The sequence below is a fragment of the Tauraco erythrolophus genome, chromosome 2 (genome assembly GCF_009769465.1).
Source record: "Tauraco erythrolophus isolate bTauEry1 chromosome 2, bTauEry1.pri, whole genome shotgun sequence".
NCBI lineage: Eukaryota > Metazoa > Chordata > Aves > Musophagiformes > Musophagidae > Tauraco > Tauraco erythrolophus.
In genome coordinates this window covers 122,590,720-122,612,774 of record NC_141466.1, presented here as the reverse complement: position 1 = coordinate 122,612,774, position 22,055 = coordinate 122,590,720, and positions in this window count along the sequence as shown.

Sequence of the window (22,055 nt, the reverse complement as noted above, 5' to 3'; positions counted from 1 at the left end):
TAATTCCCCTCTTCCTTCCTCCCTCTTCTCTTGGGTTTTTGTAATACTTGTAGATTTTGCTGCGTGTGTTATTTGGTTTGTGAAGGCAGTGGTGTAAGGGCACAATGATAGAAATGGGTGTTTTTTTGTAAATATTTCTCCTTAATTTCCACACTGCTGCTGAACAGTGTGTAGCGTTCTCCCAGTCAGCTTTGCAATACTGACATCAATCATTTGAGAGAAATTATTCAGATTTTTATTTTTGTATCTGTGGTAACAAAACATTAACCACATTTTTTTTTTTCCGTTGTGGAAAGTTTTTTTGTTTTTTTTTTTTCCAAGCTATCGCTCACGTTAACAAATTAAAGTGCCTGAAGCCTCATCATTATTGTATCTATATACTAAAAGTTAAAACCCTGTTGTATTGATTTTTATAAGCCTTTTTACCTCTGTGTAAAAAAAAATATATATACAAGTGTATGATGTACATTTTAGTTCTTAACTTCTTTTTTTATTGTTTCTAATATGTATGATCAGTGTAGCTATTGCTTTAAAATGTACCATGTAAATATAAATACATCATATCAAAATGACACTGGTTATTGTTATTCTGCTGGCTGGAAAACGAGGGGAAAATGAAACAGTGCTGGGCAACACTGGAACTGCCTCCCTAACACCTGGGAGTTTCCTAGGGAAAAAGGATTTATTCCATGTTTTTCGGTGGCAAATGCTGCCAGCCCTGGGCACGGGCCATACTTGCCCAAACACAGCGGGGAGCATGGGGCAGGTGTTGTTTTCAAGTGTTTTTTAGGTGGTTTTCAACCCTTTTGCACATTTTGGGGGGCAGACACCGCCAGGGCGGCTGGCACTGCTGTCCCCGCTCCAAGAGGCTTAACATGGAAGATGGAAGAGGAATAACCCAGTTAAAACAGACACCAGGCTGCGGCCGATCAACTGAGGAAAGTGGAGGAAAACCAGTGAGTATAGCGGAATTTTTACAGTTGTTTCCAATGGGAGCTAGTCAGGCCAACACAACGCGCTTCTGAATAGCCTAGTTTTGGTTTTCTTGTAAGCAAGAACCCAACCAAGGCCATAACACAACCAAGCTGTCACTTGTTTTTTCTGTGCTGCTGCTCATTTCACTGTTGAATAACGAAGCTGCCTTGAGCAGTGTGTAAAGAATCACAGAATCATAGAATGGTGTGGATTGGAAGGGACCTCAAAGATCATCTAGTTCCAACCCCCCTGTCATGGGCAGGGACACACTCCCCTACACCAGGTTGCTCAAAGTCTCATCCAACCTGGCCTTGAACACTTCCAGGGATGGGGCATCTACAGCTTCTCTGGGCAACCTGTTCCAGTGCCTCACCACCCTCAGTGTAAAAAATGTCTTCCTTAGATCTAATCTAAATCTACCCTCTTTCAGTTTAAAGCCATTGCCCCTTATCACTATATATCCTTGTAAAAAGTCCCTCTCCGGCTTTCCTGTAGGCCCCCTTTAAGTACTGGAAGGCTGCAATAAGATCACCCTGGAGCCTTCTCTTCTCCAGGCTGAACAACCCCAGCTTTCTCAGCCTGTATGCATAGCAGAGGCGCTCCAGCCCTCAGATCATCTTCATGGCCCTCCTGCCAAACTATACATGTCCTTGGATAAAAGATTTGTTTCCCGTAAGAGCAGTGCTTTGTGCCATCTACGCCCGCCCAGCACACGGGGTGACGTGCCACTTGCATGGATAACCTCTGTGGTTTCATTTTGTCACAGCCTTGCTGTAATCTTGAGTCCACATTGGCTTATTATCGGTTTATATTTGTGTTCATGCATTTCTAGAAATACATGCTCATATAAACATAGATTTCTGTTTATGATACAAGTGTATATTTGTTACTGGTTTTCTTAAAAAAAGACTTTGCGGGCCTGACGAGAAGCATATGCACTGTGGGTCAGGTGTTGTGTTCAGGAGGACTCTCGTTGCACTCAAAGTCCTTTGGTCTGTGTTGGTGTTGGCTCTCTCTGCAGCTAACTGAGGGCAAAGGGACTCTGATGGCCCGTTGCTTATGGTTCGTCATACCGTCTTGATTAATTATGGCAGGAAGACTTCTAAACTGAACCAGTAAACGGTGCATTCGGACCCTGGATCCATGGAAAATGCAAACACCACTAAGATGCAAGGCACCATGGAAGGCAACCAACCTTCTGCAGCCTAATCAACACGGAGATCCCGGGCTTACTGCTGCTGATCATCTGGGGCAGGTACTGTCCTCTTGGCGAGATGTAATCAAGGAGATTAAGTTTGGAGAGAGCACGGATATTGTGAGCTTGAAACCATATGAAACAAGGTTGACTATTTTACAGCTTTAAAAAAAAAAAAAAAGTATTTCACTAGTAGATATAATACAAATTACATTTCAGAATAATGTCCTTTCACCCAGGCTGTTTTAGGTGCTGACAAACGCAGCTTGGCATTTCATAGCAAAGAGATTTGACACCAAATGTGCTGCTGCCATTGCCTGGGTCAGAACGGCTCTTCTGGCCTCTCCTTTCCCTGCTTTGGCAGCAGGAGCAGTGCCAACCCAGTTCACCCCCAGGTCTTTCTCCTGGGGAGGCATCCTTGGGTTCAGACACGTTATCCCAGCAGTCCTACCTGTGTGAACTTGTACGCTTGTAGCCTGTGAAACTGAGGAGACAGAGGGCAAAGAGAGGATTTTCTTGGCTGTGCTCACTTGAGAAACCTCTAAATACTTCCAACAAGCCTCATAAAAGCAGTGTCAGTTCAGAAATTGCAGGGAGAATGGAGAGCAACTGTGAGGGGTAACGGGTGTGGGTCCCTCTGGCTACAACAGCTCTGTTTTCCTGCCATGTGCTAAGGTAACAGTTTCGAGCATTTCTTAGGAGTGACTGTAGCTGCTCGGCGTTGTCTTCAGGGGCAGAATTTTTGCATGAGGAGGGTTCGCCCAGCCACCTTTGATCACTCAGTAGTAAAAAGTTTCTCTCACTCTGCTCAGAGAGCTGTAATTCAAATAGGACAAATTGACTTATCCCTGTTGTGAAAATGAGTAAGTCCGAAACAGTCTGAATGACTTGCGTAACGTCACACAGGGAATTTGTGGCACAAGTATCCTGAGCATATAAATCTGCCACCGTCTTCAGCCACAGGTCATACCTCCTGTCACTCTGTCTGAAGATTAACTGGCAGGTTTGGGCTTCTACAGGAGCCTCCCTGCATGGAGCACAAACCAAACCAGTCAGCCCAACAACCAGCAAAGAACGTGTAAATCTCCTTTCTCTGCTAATTCCACTTAGAAATGCAAATTGGAAGTAGCTGTCAGGATGCCTGGAAACAAGAGGTGTCATTGCATGTGTTCGCAGTGCTTATCACAGGCAGAACTTGGCTTCTCCTACAGACCAAATGCAGCCTTTTTCACAAATCATCTGAGAGTGAGCTTACAGCACCAGCAACCAGGAACGCTTTCCTTTCTTCAGCAGACGATGCTAGATGAGTTAACATCCTCCTAACACCTTGTCCTTTTCCAGGACTTTCAGCCTTCTGGTATTTTCTTAACATTTTGAATTAGGCAATTAAATTCCTTAGTCTCTTGGTGGCATACGTGGAAATAAATAGAAAAATGTTTGGCTTCCACCCAGAGACAAGATATTTAAATGGTGGAAAGTATGTGTGTATTTTTGGGGTGGTGTACTTAGATCTCTACAAATATTTTTAGTTGCTTCCCCGCACTCATGCGCAACCATCCCATGCCATTCATCTCATTCCCCCATTCCTCACTTGTAAATTCATTTAGGAAGAGTTGACAGACTTTGGTTTGGCTTCTGCTAGGTTTCAAGCCTGCTGCCTGATGTCGAGTGAGACAGGATCTCACAGCAGCACTCTGGGTGGTTGTAAAGAGTAAGATTTCCGAGGACTGTAACACACCCCAGCTCTCTGCACGTGCCGTCACAGCTCTGTACACTGATGTATACTCTGAGGTGGCAAGGAAAGTACAAAGTCGTTTCCAGACTTAATATAATTCATGTGATGACCTAAGGAGTCACTGATGTTAAGAAAATATATCATTGCATAGGCGAACTAGAATTAATGCGTACTTTGGGACGGCTAAGACGTTATGAAGTCATACACAGCCTTACACTTAATTCTTACCTAGAATTCTTAATTATTCTTAATTATATAGAGAGTGTAATATGAACTGACATTTCTTTTTCTGCATTTTCTAAGGTTGTGTCACGATGAGCTGCAGAATTAGCCAACATCTGTTTTAAGGGAACTGACAGGACTGCTATCAGGCTTACCGTTTTGAGCAAGCATTTTTCTGATTTTCACACTCTTAATTTCTGTTTCAGTGTTGTGCCAATGTTAGCTTAGTAACTGTTCAAGCTCTTGATGTGAGATTTCAATCTTATGAAGAAAGATCAGAGATGGGGAACTTGACAAACAGTGAGATCCTTGATATTGAAGTATCAAGTCTGATATGTTCCCAAATATTCTCTGTCTTCTAATCTGAGATTTCAGGTATTCAGATTATGTTTAGCTCTGACCTGATTCAGAACCTGAAAGCTCAAGACAATTCTAAAATTTGAAGCATTAACATCCTTGTGCCCTGGAGGGCCGTTTCCAACCTTAAAAGCCCAATTCCAGACCTACTGAACTCAAGTGATTTCACTTTAAAAGTGCTTACTCTTTACAACTTCCTGAGAACGCTGATAAAAGCCAGGTTAGAAAGTTAAACTTTCAACCACATTTTGCAAAAGTGCTGGCCACAGCTTGAAACAGAGAGCATTTTGATGCGCGCAGCCAAAAGAAGCAGCACTCTGCTGGTTTTGTTTGTGAGTCTGAACATTGCAAAATTTACATCTCAATAAATTTGTTTCAGAAAACTCTGAGCAGCTAAAAAAGATAGTGTGGAAACCAGGACTGAATGCAGATGCAGGATATATGTTTCATCCCAGATATGAAATATAAGTAGAAGTACATTCCTGGATTTTTTTGAGGGGTACCTAAAATGAAGCTCCCAATGTCACAGTAACCTATCAGTACAAGGCCTGATGTTCAAGCTGAAGTACCCCCAGCAGTTTCCGTGTGTTCCTGCCGGGAAGGGCAGATGGTCTGTGCCTCTGAGAGCAGTGTTCAGACTGATGCTGTGGCTCAGCCTGCCAAGCAGGGTATGTATCTACACATATATACATGCGTGTACGTGTGTGTGTGTGTGCGCGCACGCGTGTATTCTTTTGGAGCAGAAATCTGAAATTACCAACACGAGCTAAAAACCAAGTGATAGTTACCCTTTAAATAGATAAATAAACAGGTAAAACTCCAGCTGTGCGGCTGACCCTGGTGGCTTGGCAACAATGAATGGGGTTTTCTGTGCAGTGGCCCCAAGTATTGGGTATCGCTGCAGGATTTCTCTGTTCTCTTAGTGAGTAGACCTCAGTGAACGTCTTCATCTTGGGGAAAACCCCAGAACCCCATTAAGTGGTTGAGCCAGCCACAGAAACGGGAAGGCTTCCAAAGTAGAAAGTGAAATAGCAATAGGATGAAGCAGAGAGATGTATTCTGCTCAGAGGAGTTATCTGCTTTGCTGTGACTCGAGGGTCGTGTGCCGAGTGGTCAGTGGCTCGATTTCTCTGGGGCCAGTCACTGGGGTGTGGGGAAACCAGGGGCATTTTCGCGTGTAGGAAAGCCTGTGCATTCATTCATCTGCCTGAAACAGAGGGGTTTGGTGTGAATCAGAGCAAGGCAGCCTTTGCAACGATGCCAATACCACAGTTTAGATATTGTTTCTGCCTTCTGCTGCAGGGCTGAGACCTAGTTGTACTTCCATGGAAATGCCACAGGCCTGAAACAGGCTGCTGCGTGAGCAAAGTCCTCATGCTTACCCGTCTTTGCAGAGAGATTCGAAGGGCTGTAATATTTCACACAGGTAGCAAGAAACACCACATACATTTACTTTAAAAACTCCAGCACCCGTCATAGGTGCAATGCTACTTGCTGCATTTGTGCTTCTCTAGACTTTGAACAAATGGACTCGCTTCCAGCATCAGGACTGGAGAAGAACAGACCATTCAATGGCGGGAGATTGTGTTTCCCAGTTCCCTGGGGTAAAATCCTGACTCCACTTAAGTCAACGGCAAAAATCCCATACACTTAAGTGAAGCCAGGATTTGTCTCCCAGGATCTGCAGGATTTGGATGCCAATATCTCAAGGTTTGGCACCCAAAGTACCCTCTCCCCTGGCAACTCCCTGAGCTGAACTTTCCATGGTCTTCTCCCTCCTCCATTCTCCTAAGGGATACTAGGTACAATGACAGCCTAAGTCCGTAGAAAGAGATTTCTTATCCTACACAGTGCACCAGCTCCCCAATTCTGTCTTTAAAGGTCTGTGTTTGAAATGGGAGCCACTTTCTGCTCCTGCAAAGTGATGAGTGAGTGAGTGAGTGAGTGAGTGAGTGAGTGAGTGAGTGAGTGAGTGAGTGAGTGCATCCTGCTGACAGGATGGGCTTTGTGGGACTCCAGGAACACTGGTTTCAACCTTAGCACCTTAGCTTGTCACCTTTTTTCTTGTGCCCAGTTGCCAGGGCGCTTCTTTCACCTGGACCTTCACAAACCAGCTCGAAAAGAAAAAGATGCATCTAGGAGGAGTAAGAAGTTTTGACTTTAAAAGTGACAAATTGGCAGGGACATTCCCTCCGCCACCTTTCACTCATTTTTGACAGCTTGCAGGGTTTTGAGCTGGCAGTAATTCTTTGCAATATTAGGTTGAATTTCCAGTCAAAGATTGAAAGGCTGAAAGGGTGCATATGTACTAACATACATGAGAAAAAGGCCCTGTAACAAAGCAGCACTCTTGAAAGGACTGTGTTTTCAAACCCATTCACATACATAACGTTTTAAGAGCTGTCACCATTAGAGCACATTTTATGACCGGTTCCTGAAGGAAGTGGTTGTAAAGATGTGGCACGAAGAGCAGAAAATCCAGGTGCTGAGCAGAGAGAGCTTTTGAACTTACAGCAAATGCGTGATACTTTTTTCTAACCAGAACAACTGCTGTTTGTGACCATCTGAACTTTGAGCTACAAGAAAATGTCTTTGGGCTTCGTCAGGCTGATATCCTGTCTCTAACCACAGCCTGTACCAGATACTTCAAAAGGAGAGAATACAAGAAACTCTGTATTGGAATCATCTGCTAGCAGAGGAATTTTCTTCCCAACATCAGACAATTTGTCATTGATTTATCCCTTCTTACAGGAAAGTTTATGTGCCTCTTAAAAAAAAATCCCATTGAATGTAACAGCGATGTGAGTTTATTCATTAAGCCTAACAAATTTTTATTTGAAATATATTTGATTTCTTTGAAATACCATAGCAACCCTTCTACTGTTTTCTCTGGAGATTTTTCTAGTGTTGAAGTGATAGTTTGAGTTTTTTTCCCAGCCAGTTTTTTATACAGAGAGCCCTGCAAATGTGATGATATTCGGGAGCTGCAGCCCCGCAGCAGCCATTTTGCAAATGTCAGTATCTCCTCCTCCAAATCCTTCTCCTGGCAAGTGTTTTTAATCCCCTTTTATGGATCCTTTAACCTTAATTTTCTTATTGTTGGGATGATGTTGTGTTATTGTTGTACCGTTTCTCTGAAGCCTCCTATGTGTCAAGAGACACAAAACAGATTGAGGATATGAGGCAGGTAGTGAAAAGACAATAAATTTATTGTTTTGTTTGTTTGTCAGATTGCTGACATTGAGCTGGATTTACAATATTTGTTTTCTGGGGCTCAGATACTTTCAAAGACGGCTGTGCCGTAGTTGTGAATATAAACTGATGAACTGAGTGTCTGAGATAAAGGTGTCAATTCTGTGTTTGGACTCTTTAAGTACAAGTGGCTTTGCTCTGAGAGGTGCTGAATGTCTTGATCTCTTCCTGAAACCCATAAAATTTCCTAGCTGGGTAGGTATATAACTTTGACCCCACTGAGGTCAATGGCAAACTTCTCACTGGCTTCAGTAACATATAATCACATCCAAAATACAGAGTTAGGAGACTAATTATGGGTAGCTATTTTTCTAAGAGCCCAGCTAATACGTAGAACAATACCAAAATGCCTCTTCATGTTTATTTCTATGTGCAGAGCTCTTCTATGCATTTTCCCATCCCCTATAAATACAGAAGAATTCTACAGCCTGAATTGCCATCACAGTCTATTTAAGGGTCATCTATTTGGTCTTAGTCACAAGCAGCACAAGTGAAAAAGACCTGCTTTGCTTAAAACAAGGCCTGGCCAGCTGAGCAATTCAGCTGAATTGTAGAAACTTAGTGGTTCCGATGCAGAAACTCATTGGTTGATGTTTGGATCCTAATTTGAGACTTCTAATGTGACTGTTTGGCAATTTTTGATTGCTTCGACATGAACTACAAATGATCTGCACCTCCTGAAATCAGGCCACAGATTGCTGAAAATAGTAGGTATGGGTTTTTTTGAGATGTAGGTCCGAAGGCTCTGCGCCTCGTTGAATTTAATCACAGCTTGGAGTAAAAAGACACACACAAATTCAGCTTTGGCTTGGCTTCTAACAGATTTTAATTTGCACCATTAATCTTCTGCTTGTCCTACTCTTGCAACGGTTCTTGAACCACATGGCCAGTGAAAACCAAACCGAGGTCTTAAAGAAACTAATTTCCTACGGGCTTCATAAAAGCAGGCAGCTGGATAAAATGGAGAGCTGTTAGTACTCTTGCTGAGGCAAAGCAAAGTGTGAGCTCTCTTCTCATTAAACACGAGGAAAACAATGTGGGAAAAGCCTTGTTATGAATGTCCTACCTGTGGATAAACTCTCAGCTGGCAGCCAGGCCCTACTGGACACTGAACATCCACCCCACAGGAGCAACTTGGCTTTCACACCGTACCTCTCTCTGAAACAGCCAGTCGTGCTCAGACACATCCTTTGGAAACCAAGCGCTGTTGTTTTCAACGCTTGTGGAATACTTGTTTTAACATATACCAGTGATATCTAGGAGGGAAGTGACATGTTTTCCCAATCAGGGCAAAGAAATGTGTCGAGTAATGCCCTGGTTTTTTTCAGCCTGGCTCTAGCTGCTAAAGGGTCTGCTTCACAATTCGTTAATTCAGCCGAGAGTGTTGGCTGTGTCTCTGAACGGCTGTAGGTGGATGATTTGCTTTTTTTTTTTTACGTTGCCAGATTGAAATCTGCTTCCACCTTTTTTTTTTTTTTCTCACCTGCTCGTGCATCAATAGGAGTATCTTTCCATCAATTAAATTAAATCATTGTAGCTGGAAAGTCCATGATTCCAAGAGATTTCCTTGGACTTCTGCTTGCATGATGACAGAGATTCCTGGGCTCCAAAAGGCTTAAAATGTCTGGGTTTTGCTAATAATAACAACCCAAAGGGAATAGTCCAGCTGACTGTATGTAGGCCAGACTTAATCAATTAACACGCTGAGATAATGACATCCTAGCTTATGGAGCCTCCTAAATATGATCACATGTGAAGACAGGCACTGGCTACAGGAGGTCTGATGGCTTCACAAATTAAATAGCAGAGAACTGCCAATGTTTAGATCTGGGATTTCCAGAAAGCCACACTGAGAGAGAGAGAGAGAGAGAGCAACAGTGATTTCTGTAGAAACATGCATCTTTCCATGCTAATATATAAACTGAAACCATGGCTCAGGAAACATCGATACCAGAAATAAATGTCTTTCAGCTGTGAGCCTTTATGGCTGGCGGTTACAAACTGATACCTGTTGGAGTTGTCCAGCTGAAGTCAATGGGATCATTCCTGCGTATGTCTTTGCAGAACGGGGTCCAGCGTACGGAAATGTTGCTTGCTTTGAAAGTTTCGGTTGTACACGTCTCCGTATTGTTCGAGCTCATGTGAGCCGAAGCTTGCATAACAGCTCTTAAAAAAGTGGGAGCCCCCTTTCATGTCCAAGATGAAAGCCACGTTGTCTTGGCTGGATGCCAGCATCTATCCTTGTGTGTTCGAGCGGATGATGGAGGTTTTCTTGTGATGGCTCCTGAACCGGGTGCCCTTTTACAGCCGATAAAGCTAAGTTGATGTGCCTTGATTTCGCTGCGGGCTGAATTGCGTACAAAGGGGTTACTGTGAACTCTTAATTGGTGGCTGCTCGAATGTGTGTGCGTGAGCCCTCAGTTCACCCATCTGTACGATGAGAGCAAAAAAGGGGTCCCCTCCTTTTTGACCCTTTTGTCTAATCTGGTTTCATTGTAAGATCTTCCAGGCAGAGATTGTTACCACATGGTTGCACAGTGTCTGCTGGGACAGAGACCCTGGTCCCAGTGGTAAATAACAGCCTTCAACAGTTAGTCTCACGTTAATAAAATACGACCGGCAGAGTGATCCGAGTCATCTGCCAAATAACCCACATCTCCAGCCGCATACAGCTCCTCCATATGAATCCTGAGGTTAATTAAAAGAATCTGAAGAATGGTGGGGTTAGGGTGATTTTGGTTGAGCGCTGAAGATTGATGTATCCTCACAAGCTCCCCGTGCTGTTCCTCCAGGCTGAGGGTTTTGCATGGTTCCTGGCCAGCCCCGGAAAGACCAGGTCTAAGTTTCTAGCCGCTCTGCATGAGCTATGCCAAACTACAGGTTTAAATATTCATTGCATTCTTCACATGCCAAATCATCTAAGTCGGAAAGCAGGAGCCTAAGATTTTGCAAAGCTGCTTTTGCACATAAAGACCATTAAAAATTCATCGTGACAGGGAAAAAAAAAAACCAACATCACCACTGGTAGGGAACTTTATGGTGACTTGGCTAATGCTGTGTGGGGCCAAGTTAGAGCTAACCCACATTAATCCACTTAAATGGAAGGGTAAGCCTGATCCAGTAAAAGCAATAAATCCTCTTCAGAACTGACCAGACGCCGGCTGCACTATAGGAAAACAGGGCTGAATGGCAAACAGTTGGCAGGAGGTAACTGGTTGGGGCCTGAATTTCCAACATGCCAGGTAATTTAATCTACAGCATTGCCTTTCCCCCATACACACAGACAGTTATGGGTAGGACCACATCCTAAAGCTCTTGGCCCCAGAGATGGGATGATAGACTGTGGGGCAGGGAAGCTCCCTGCCGATACAGGGGTGGGAAGGTTGAACCGGCTCTCCGTCATTGCAGGCAGTGGGTACCCAACTCTGTTTTGGCAGAGTTCTTATCCCAGGCAGCTCGAGCAAAAGGGGTGAGATGCGAGAAGCAGAGATGGACAGACGAGTGCCCGACCTGGAGCTGGTGGGGCTCTGCCTTGCCTCGGAGGCAGCCTGCAGATGTGAATAGAGAACGGCCAGCTGCTGCTGCCTTGCTATGGGTGAGGGACTAACTGGGCTGCTGTTAAACTCCACAGAATTACATCTGAAGCTGAACTGGCTCGGGAGCAAGCGGATCTGCACGCCTGGGAAGTGGCCGTTACTATCAGAGAGCAATTTTCTCAAGGCTGACCCAAGGCATGGAACTAAATCCAGATCGGGTGAATATCTCTGTTTCCTTATTCCTCTGAGAAACTGGGCCTGAATTTGAAAGGCTGTTTAACACTTTGAAGCCACCCACAGTTCTGCCTTTGCCTCCCACACAAGCTCCAAGGAACTGACTCATTCCCACCGTATTTTCAGCTGCGCGTAGATCCTGCTTGCAGCCCAGGAAGATCCCCACTCAGCCAAGCAAATCAAGCGCACATTGTGACTTGAGTTAGCGGCTCTTGAAAGGGTTTCGCCGTGCCGACTGACAGTCGACTGGATCTGAAGACATCTGGCCTGCCTTTTAAAGTGGAGAAGGAACCATATTCTTTAGCGAGCTGTGTGATTTATGCCTTGTCTGCTGTTCTCTGTTCATGATGCTTCCTTATGTTGACTGTTAAATAGCTGTCTGTGAAAATAAGTGATGCTGTCATCTGCTGTTAAAAGAAAAGAGGCCTGCTCCATGAGCAGGCGTTCACCTCTCCTGTCCCCTCTCCCTGGCAAACTCACGTTGGTTCTCTCTCTCTGGGGACGCTGGATTGGGTTTTGCAGTGCTTTAAAGAGCGTGAGTGATGTGTACAGCTCTCAGTGGTTCGTGACTCGGGAAAATCAACAAGCCTTTCTGCAAGGGGAGACGTTGGGTCGTCCCTCTGTCCCCTGCCAGTCTGGTGAGCTGAAATGCTCTTTCCAATTTGGACTAAAGTCCTGACAACCCTGGATTTCTAGCTCGCTAATTCTTTCACTGCTGAGGAAAACAACTCGCTTCTTGCTGACATCATGCTGTCCTCCCGCTACGCCGTATCCACTGTGAGTCTTTAAAGCTTCATGCTATGCCTGAACAATTACACCCACGTTTTGGCTGGGAAACAGAGACAAATGAAGGCAGTTAGAAGGAGGGCATGGGAGCCTTGCCTTCCGTTTTCTTGTTCTTCACACCAGGCTCATTACCGCATCTTCTCCCCTGCCTGGTAGCAAATCTCCAGCAAATACCTATTGGAGTCACCACTCTGTGCCTTTTCCCTACTTCTCTGTAGAACTATCCTCAGGCTGTTTGGGCTCTGGACCACATCTGCATGCAATGACATCACAGCACAGTCTATAAAGATTAACATTTGCAGGTTTTTGAGCATAATCCTGCGCGCTATATGGTTGCAGAACAGAGGGGGAGCAAACATCCTTTGCACTACAAAGGAAGTGTCAACAAACTCAGAGAAGAAGGGGGAAAAGTCCAAAGGAGTGCTCCATTTCAACTTGTTCCGTTTGGTTTCCTTCATGCAACTCACTGTGTGTCTGCCCCCGCCCCCCAAAAAATCTGGGGCAAAGGCCTGGCTCTTGTCTGCACTATTAGCTAACAAAGTCAGGAATTCACCTCTGTCACCACCTGGGAATTGAATAATGTAAAACCCAGCTCTTCCATCCTACTGGCACTGGGCTGAGTTCCATCAGCTTCTGAGGAGCTTTTTGGAGTGCAGAGTCCTGACCTGCTCACAGTGGCTAGTATTAGCTGAGACATGAATAAACAATAAAGGAGATAAAGGAGAGGCTGGGTTGAAAGCAACAGCTGTTTCCTATGGACTCCTGAATAAATTCAAGCTCCTCTTGCTGAGGGGTTGGGCTTTTGTCCTAGCACAAAGGAATGAACTACTCTGGGAACTGCATTCTGATATGAGAGCAGAGTGGTATTTGTTTATCACTAAATATAAAGGGTCAACTCAAAAAGTTGGAAGGAAAAAACCACCTCTTTTAAAATGTATTTATTTCAGGTAGTTCCAAAACTTTTAGCTGTGTTATCTGTCTTCAGCTGCAACTCTAGGAGCAGAGTTACACCCCAGACTTCCATGTGCAGATTACATACGGCAAAGGGCGAAGTCCTTGGCCCGAGGCAGCCTTTTGCTGACTCCAGATGTGCTCCTCTGCCATAAAACACTTTGGAGGCCCGATACTACATTACATAAGCCACTCAGTGGTTTTAACATTGATTTCAAGAGAAGGAGCGATCCCTTCTCTGTGTAACTAAGCAAAAGGGTTGGCTTAAGCCTGTTGCTATAATGAATTTCTAAAGCCGGGCTTGTGGCAATGACTCCGTGAGCAAAGCACGAGCCTCTGCTCTGCTCTACCCTCAGGAGTGCACAGCAAGTCTCGGAGCTTTAGGCGTTTACTCCTGATTTCCACCGGTGGAGCAGAGAGAAGAGCTTGGCCGGGAGAGGTGGATTTTCCTGGTACTTCTCTTCTGTAAGCTTATTCCGTTTGTGCGGAAATCAAGCATTTTTCTTGTATAGGGAGACAGAGTCTTCAGTTATTTCAATGGTACAGCAAGAGGAAATTGTAACTCTATGTCCGGGAACCGGATAAATGCGATCTGTCTTAGCACAACAATCTCCTTTTCAGTTTCTCCTACCGAGTTACTGAAGATCCTTTGCAAACTGTATTCATTCAGGTAATCTCTTAATTTTCTGAGGAAGAGGGTTTTTTTTGAGGGAGAGGATTGTTTTGTGTGCCACTTGACAAATCTTCCTTGAGCTGATGTAACAAGGCCCCAGACTGTCTGCGTGGTCCGACCACTTTTGTTTACATGTGTGAAACCTGCAACAAATTTGGATTCCAGATTAGCCGGTCCCTATCCGCCCCCTCTGCCTCCCAGCTGCAGAAGGGTGGCTGCAAACTGCAGCAGTTTGCTCTTGGCAGCACTGGCTCTGTCACCGCAGAGACCTTCCCCAATAAAAATAAAGAATTTGGACATTTTGTAAGGAGCCAGAGTTTGAATGAGGCCCACTTTTATTTTTTCCTCTCTCTCTTTTTTTTTTTGGAAGTGGGAAGTATTTAACATCTGAATTAGGAGATCTTGGGGTGGGTCCCTTCGTGTATCTACCTTTCCAATACGAAGCACTTGGCTCGAGCTGCGATAGGAATTCAGGGCAGCTGGGGCTAGTGGGCTGTGCTGTGACCCAGGGCAGCCACAGCTGCAATGAGTTTGTGGCTCTCTGGGGTGGCTGTGGGATACCTGGGCTGCTGGTAAACTGGCCACCATGGGAGAACAGGTCACATCAGCCTCATCTCTTCAGTGAATCTTGTAGTGAATGGTGAAATGACACTGATTGCATCTGCTATATCCAGGTTGTTTCTTCCTTTTTTTTTTTAGGAGGGAGGGGGAGTAAAATCCCTGGAAAAGTAAAATCCAAGGGTAATTGAGCCTTAAAAATTCTGCTGTTTGTGTATTTGAAATGAGTAATACCTTGCCTTAGAACAAACCTCAGTCTATAGAAATACAAACCTGATAAATTTCTAATGCTGTTTTAGAAGAGGGTGTCTTTGTTTTGAAACTTAATATTAACTAGAACTCAAATAGACCCCCCTCAGCATTTCCTTTTTTGTTTCTCTTTTCTATTTTTCACCAAGCCTTGCCCCTCTCGAAGGCTTTCCTGAGGCTCTTTTTTTTTTTGTTTATCCTACACAATTTCCTTCCTTCCTTCAAGTCCAGACCCCCTTGCTCCCCTGGGGCTTCCTATGATAGCTAGGCACTAATCATGTACTTCTGCCCCAGAAGCACAGATAGAGGCTTCCTCCCCCAGCTTCCAGTCAGAGGAGGATGTAAGGCATAATGGTAATCTTAAACAACACTGCTATTCATTGTTTGGGAGATCTGGGAAATATCCTTGAATTCAGCTTGCTAAATTAGCTGCTTCTTGAGTAACCCACAGCTGCTGCGTATCTGTCCCATTACATTTTACAAAAATGCAGCAGTTCTCATTACACATGATATTCTCTCGACATATGGACCTTCCATTAGTTTATGTCTCTGTGTAGCTCTGTTGCCATGAATGTATACACAGAAACGTTTTCTTTTGTACTTGGAAAAAAAAAAAACAACCCAAACCCAACAATTCTTGAAAATAGATTAAAGACAGGCATTTGCAATTATTCAGATGGAGCAAAGATGTTGGAGCGCCTTGGAATACAGCCTCTGTCAGGAGCCAATACTTAGATTAAAATGTTGCTTCTGGCAGTAAAAGTGTAACTACTAGTGGTTTTAAGGCTTCGTCGTGCCTGTTGTGCACATGAATATCTCCCTTGAAGTTGGCAGGCATCGTCTTGTGCGTGCAGATACTGGAAGTCAGATGGATCATCAGTGTAAGGTGATGCTTAACCATCTATCTGAGGCTCCTAAGGAGGCAGCAACATGGTTTTTGGATTTGGTCTCGTGTGTTTGCTCCTTCACAGTGATTCACAGAGGAATTTAGTTCTAAAGAAAATGGAATCCTGGTGTTAGTGGATTTACACTCCCTACCTTTCTAATAACTTCTCCGCCTGAGCGAGGAACTTGAGCAAACCTTAGGGAGAAAGGTTTCTATGTCTCCTCCCTCTTGTGCACTTTTCTAGGCTTTGCCCCTCAAAGTGAAGCTATGTCCTTGAGTAAATCCCAAACTTCCACCTTTGCTGTGCTCCCTGTGAAATAGCTGGTTCCCACAGGGTGTAATCCTTGGTGCATCAAGTACGTCAAATAAAAATGCAATGCTAGAACAAGTGAAAATTTTCCTTCGACCCCTAGAGCACTGTTCAATACTTCTCTTATCCTATCCAGGGCTTCTTTCATTGATTTCAGAAGGAGTCTGGCCAGGGGTGAGCACTGGCTGTACTCTAAACACTGGGAAAAGTGCCACACGTTTGCACACTGACTGCTGTCACCTTGCACAAAACGAGGGAGGACAGACCACATCCTCTGAAGGGCTTCCTCGGGCTATGCTTGATTGCATGGTCATCAGCAAGGGCCAGCAAATGTGTCTGTGACAGTGGTCTTGAATGTGTAACTATAGCTAGTAAACCAGTGGTGTCCATCTCATTACCTTCCTTCCTTCCTTCCACCTCTCCTAGTCCTCTCTGCTGTCCCTCTTTCCCTCTGTCTGTCTCCCTCCCATTCTGTTGGGTTTTCTTTTCTTGAGTTGCATTTTCCTTATTCCATTTCTGTCTTGCCATGAGCTGATGACTTGACTTGCTGCTGTAAATTTGAGGCACTGAATCTCTCCCATTCTTTGGAATGTTGCCGTGCTTAATCCTGCTTGCTTCAGAGATGTGATTTTGGGGCTTCGGATTACCCACATTAAAAATAGGTAATTAACTCCACTCCAATTCTGTTTTACACCTCTCCCCTCCTTTTATAACTAAACTACAAGCATGCCTCCTCAAACACATGCACTTATCTACAGATACAGCCTGCTTTACTCCTGTATCTGAGCCCTCTGCAACCTACATCCGTGTCCAATACCAGCTTGGTGCTCCTGTGCTGCAGGAAGGGGAGGATCATCTCTCCCACAGGAGCCATGGAGCAGTTGGAGACCGAAATCTATGTAAGCATGTGGCTCTCCTGCAGCCTGGGGGAGCTGCCAGTGGTAGGGGCTGTCAGGTACCCCATTCCATGCTGGTGCATGTGGGAGGGTGTGTGGAGGATCCCCCAGAGCTGGTCAGCTGTGTGAAAGGAGCTGCCAAACCCAGGCAAATAGGAGAGGCTGAGGACATTGCTGCAACCCCTCTAAGCCATTCAGGTGCTTAATCCTGTGTTATAAGGAGATGTCTCCTCCCCATCAGGATGCACAGGCAGGAACTCTTTGCAAGAGAGGCCCTTCTCATGAAACAGAGGAAGTGGGTTTGGGTTTCCTTTCAGTGGCCTCTAAATCATTTGTCCAGAGCACAGAAGTGTCTCTTCCTGGAGGTATTTAGTCCCATTCCTTTAGAAGTCATCTATGATCATGTTAGTATTTGTGCATAAATGAATATTAATGGTGAATGTGGTCTGACTACTGGGCCCATTTCCTCCCACAGCTGTTTTTCTGTGAGACCTGATCCAAAACCATCTTGCACGCACATCTTCCAGCCTGGCTCCGCAGGCGAGCTCGATGGAGAACGCTTTGCTGGTAAGAGCTGTTGTGGTTTAGGCACGGACGCGGCACATAGCTGCTCGGTGCTGTCAGGGTCTCAGCAGATCTCCGTTTGCCTCACAGCAGACACTGAGGTACCCAGAGAACTTGTCTTTTAACTGGAAAAAAAAGCTTATGCGCCAAAGGCCTCCCCTTGCAAGGGAGGTTGCAACTGAGCAGAGGTTTGGAGGGGTTGAACACTCTTGTTGGTTGCTCCAGTTGGCAAGGAATGCCCAACCACAGCTTAGGTGGCATTTAGGGCTCCAGATTTCAACCTGAGCACCAGCACCTGAAATCAAGTATTGAAACACCTGAGTTATAGCAATTTAATTTCATTTGGCTACGGTTCTCTGCATTTTGTGGATTTATCCCTAAGACACCACTGGGACTGAATCTGGGACTCCTGCAGGAAAAGACGGTCCCAGAGACAACACATTCTGAGAACAAATACTCCCAACACCCTGTTTTTTAAGCATTAAATGAGCATATCCTGACAGATTACAATTCGTTTAAGTAGGGAAAGGGATTCATTGTATGACTCACATGTCTGAAATAATTGCTACTCGTATTTTTTTGATGCAAAACTCTCACAACTGCTTGCAAACAATCTGCAATGGATGCGTGTCCTCGACAACTCTTGAGCAAGTCATATCGGACTCGCACACTTGAAAAGGTCGTTTGCAGACAATGCACATGCCGACGACTTCTGTTGAGAAAGGGCCTGATTCAGAGTGTATGGCAGGCAGCAAAAAGGTTACCATTGCCCAAAATTAGTCACAAATAATTTGTCTGGCTCTTAGTTTTAATCACATGATCCAATTACAACTTAATCCCATCAATATAAAATAAACGTTCCCACCTTTGGTTACTTTCTCAGTGCAGAAAGCTGCTCACAGCCTCATGCGTGGCAATTAGTCTGTGTTTGGTGTTCCTGTTGCAAAAGGGGAAGGAGGATAGAGGAAGGATGGTCGGTGAAACACGGGGCTTGAAAACCCTTCTTTCGGCCCAAAGAGGGAGTGGAGCAGCCCATAGAGATACTGTCACAGATCCAAGCAGGCTGGGGTTAAATGGTTTCCTCAGCTTTTCTCCCTAAATCAATTTGAATACTCTTGGCAAGCTCCCTTACTATGCATGGTGGGCAGCTGTGATTCAAGCAGGGATTTTTCCCCCCCACTTGCTTTCTACTGTCCCAGTCTTCCTGTCTTGTGCAGATGTGATCCTTTCCCTCTGTCTGCCTAACAGCTAATTATTTTACCAGATGAGCCAACAGTCTGAAGAAAACAGACCGTGCATATTCTTGAAAGCAACAACTGTGTTACAATGTCAGGGGGGATGGGGAATGAAAAAAAAAAAAAAGAGGAGTCATTTCCTTCTGACCCACTCCGCTCCTTAAGGAAACCTCCAAAAATAGCAAGTGTTCTGATTTATAAGGGACCAACCTACCTCCCAAGTTAGTACCCCACTTTAACAGCAGAAACTTGCACTTATTCGGGGAAAGTGGGGCAAAAGCCAGCTTGGATATAGAAGACATCCAGCTAACAGCTCTGTAATCAATGGCAACCCCAAAACGTACACACTCCTGTTACTGCAAGAACGTGGACAAGAGCACATCAGCTGCTCCCCAGAAACTGCCTGGGTGTCGCTGCCCTCGATGAAATTTCATTCCCAGTGACAATTAGGCCTTTCTGATTAAAATAATTAGTCTGTGGGTCTGGAAAGGGCACAAATTCTGCTTTCTGTGTTTGCTGATTATGTTTGAGGGGGCTTTTCTAGTGGGGTTAGACATCTGGGCTTTGCAGCCCGCTCCAAAGCCAACAGCTCTAAACCACTGTCTGCCACGTCCCAGGTGTGAGCTACCAGGTTTTATAGCCCACAGGCTGCCTTTTGAGGATGCCTACAGCTTTGGGTTTCACAGGCAGGACAAGCAGAGGAACGCTTCGTTTCCACATCCCACAAGAAGCTCAGCACCAGTTGCTTGCTGGAGTACTGCTGCAACACAAGAAGTGTGTTGTCTTGCTGATACCTGCTGAGCCACGCTTACTGCTGGCCTTCATCCCACAACGGTGAAGAACAGCAGGTCAGAGGTGTTTGATTTGCTCTGAAAAAGGCTGGCGTGTCCCTTGTATTTGGGCGGGGGGGGAGGGGGGGCTGGTTTTAAGCAGTGAGGTGCTCAGCATTTTTGCGAGTGGGGCAATAGTGTACAAATGCTGGGAGGCAGGAATGAGGGCTCTGAAGGAAGGCATGTGCCTCGAGATGAGGCAGAAGCCAGCTGGTACTTTTTGGAAAGTGAAATCAGAGCCTAGGGTGCTTATGGTTGGTGGGTTCAGCGTTCAGGCTCAGAGTTTGTACAGAGGTCTGCCACAGCTGGTGCAAAAGCAGCAGGGTTTTTAACCATACACAGAAATACTGCTGCTTTTTTTTGATAGGCAGCTCTTTTCCTAGGTGGTAACAGCATGCCCCAACGTGGGGTAAAAGGGGTAAAACCAAGGCCTGTCCCCAGCACATTGCATCCACTCCAAGGGACCAAGTGCTCCAGATACATTCCCTCTAAAATTCTGCACAAGCAAATCCTCGAATGTAAAAAGCGACCCATACCGCTCTGAAGGCCAGCACCAGCTATCTTCCTGGATAACCTGGGTCAGTGAATTCTCCTTAATTTTGAGTTGCAGCTCAAAAGTTGAATTGCTTTTGAGTAAGCAGTCCACTCTCCTAAAAGTTCCCTGCCTCAATAACCCCCTATGGCAGTCAGAGCATCAGGATGGAGAGAGCTCTGTCTGTCCCAGACTGCCTCATTCACCTCTTGAAGAACACGTGGCTTTGCTGACAGTACTGGAACAAGAGCCAAAAGAATGAATATTCCTCATTTCTTTGTTGCCATTTTAAAAGCGGATAACCATTTAATTAGTTGTTCACCCTCCAGGGCTGTAAGTTCTTGTATAATTAGATAATGAGTAATTATCATTACAGTGTTTTGTTCTCACGTGGCACTACGTGGGTGCCAGCACTGACCATGTTTCAAAGGCTTGTGTTCCAGGTTATTACCCAGTAACGCTACCAGCACCCTCTTTACAAGAAGACTTTCTTAGAGGGGACAACCTACCAGTATTACAGGTGCTAATATAAATCCCACCTGCTCCTACTAGACTTGCCCCATGGTAGTTTAAAGTAGCCTTGATGCCTACTGCAATGGGAAAGGCCTAAAATAGACCGAGATGATGTGGTTGGGTGCTTCCCGAAATACTGTCTTTCATGTCCTTAATGCCACCCTTGCCTTTTCTGCTTTGGCAGGGAAAGCCAACATCAGGGTTACGCACACAGTGGTTTAGAACAGAAAGTTACTGGACAACACGAAGGTTTAGGTTTGGAGGAGCCCCCAGAAGTGCTGCTGTGCTAAGAAAAGCACCTGATGCAAGTCAGGACTTACAAGATGTACTCATGTTGAGGTCAGCAACCGGCAATTAATTAATTCATTAAAATACCTGGAGAGATCCAAAATGGGCACATGGTGGGAACATGCGTGCAAGAGGAGGATCTTGAAACCACTTAAGCTTTAGGGCGAACGAAAAACAGATGGGAGATGGGTGTGGTGATGAAAAGGTGTAGGCAAGGGGCCCATATCTGTCATTATTCCTGCAGCTACAGTTTAATTACCTTTCCTAGGCTTCAGGGAACAGAGATTCTTTTTTTTTTAAAGAAAGGTATAGGAAGGAACACAAGTTCTGCAGTTGAAAGATGCCCCTTAGCATCATCCCAAGTCTCTGCTAAGACTCTTAATATGCCTTACTCATCACCCAGAATAGAAACTGTTTCCATAATCTTCAACCTTAAGGAATGGCGTCCAAAAGGAAAAAAATAAAATAAAATCGAGAAGCAAAGCCCCACTTTTCCTCTGCTCCCTGAACTTCTCTTTGTTTCAGCAGCACCAGAACAGAACTCAGCATGATGCACAAGGAAGGCAAGAAGCCCTTCTCCAGCTGTCTGGGTGATAAGCAGAGGTGCAGTTGTTAACTGTGACAATAGGCTGCAACAACAGGTTACAGGAAGGTAAACTATTTACCTGGAGGATGTTTCTTAAAGCTGATCTTAACCTTGCAATATAGTGAAGGCAAGAGGCAAAAAATCAGCAGCTGACTCTGAATGGAAGACGTTTTTTTTTTTCCTTGAGGCCTATAATGGCAAAGTGACAGTGACTTACACCACCAGGAGAACAAACCAACCCATTAGAGAGGAACGAGTATCACATGGCAGGGCTCAAATAAAGCAAAATTTTAGTTTAGATTTTAGTACTTGCTAAAAAGGTCCAAATGAAATTTTTCTAACACCATTCTCCTGGTTGCTAGAACACAGGAAGATTGGATTTAAAATTTAAAAAAAAAATCAAAACAAACAACAACAAATCATCAAAACTTGATTTTTCACAGTACTGAAACAGCTAATGAAGCTTGTTTGTGGAAAATAGATGAAGTGCCCGCAGGGAGGAATTCACTATTGAAAAAGTTGACTAGCGAACATCGCCTGAGCTTTTCCACACAAAAGCCACGACAGGCAAAGCAAGCCAAAGGGGAGGAGTGGGGAACACGAATTATTACCGAGCAGAGATAAAGCCTGATTATTTTTTTTTCCCCTCTAAGAATGCACAGTGATGGAATAAAGATTTGGGAGTTGTTTTT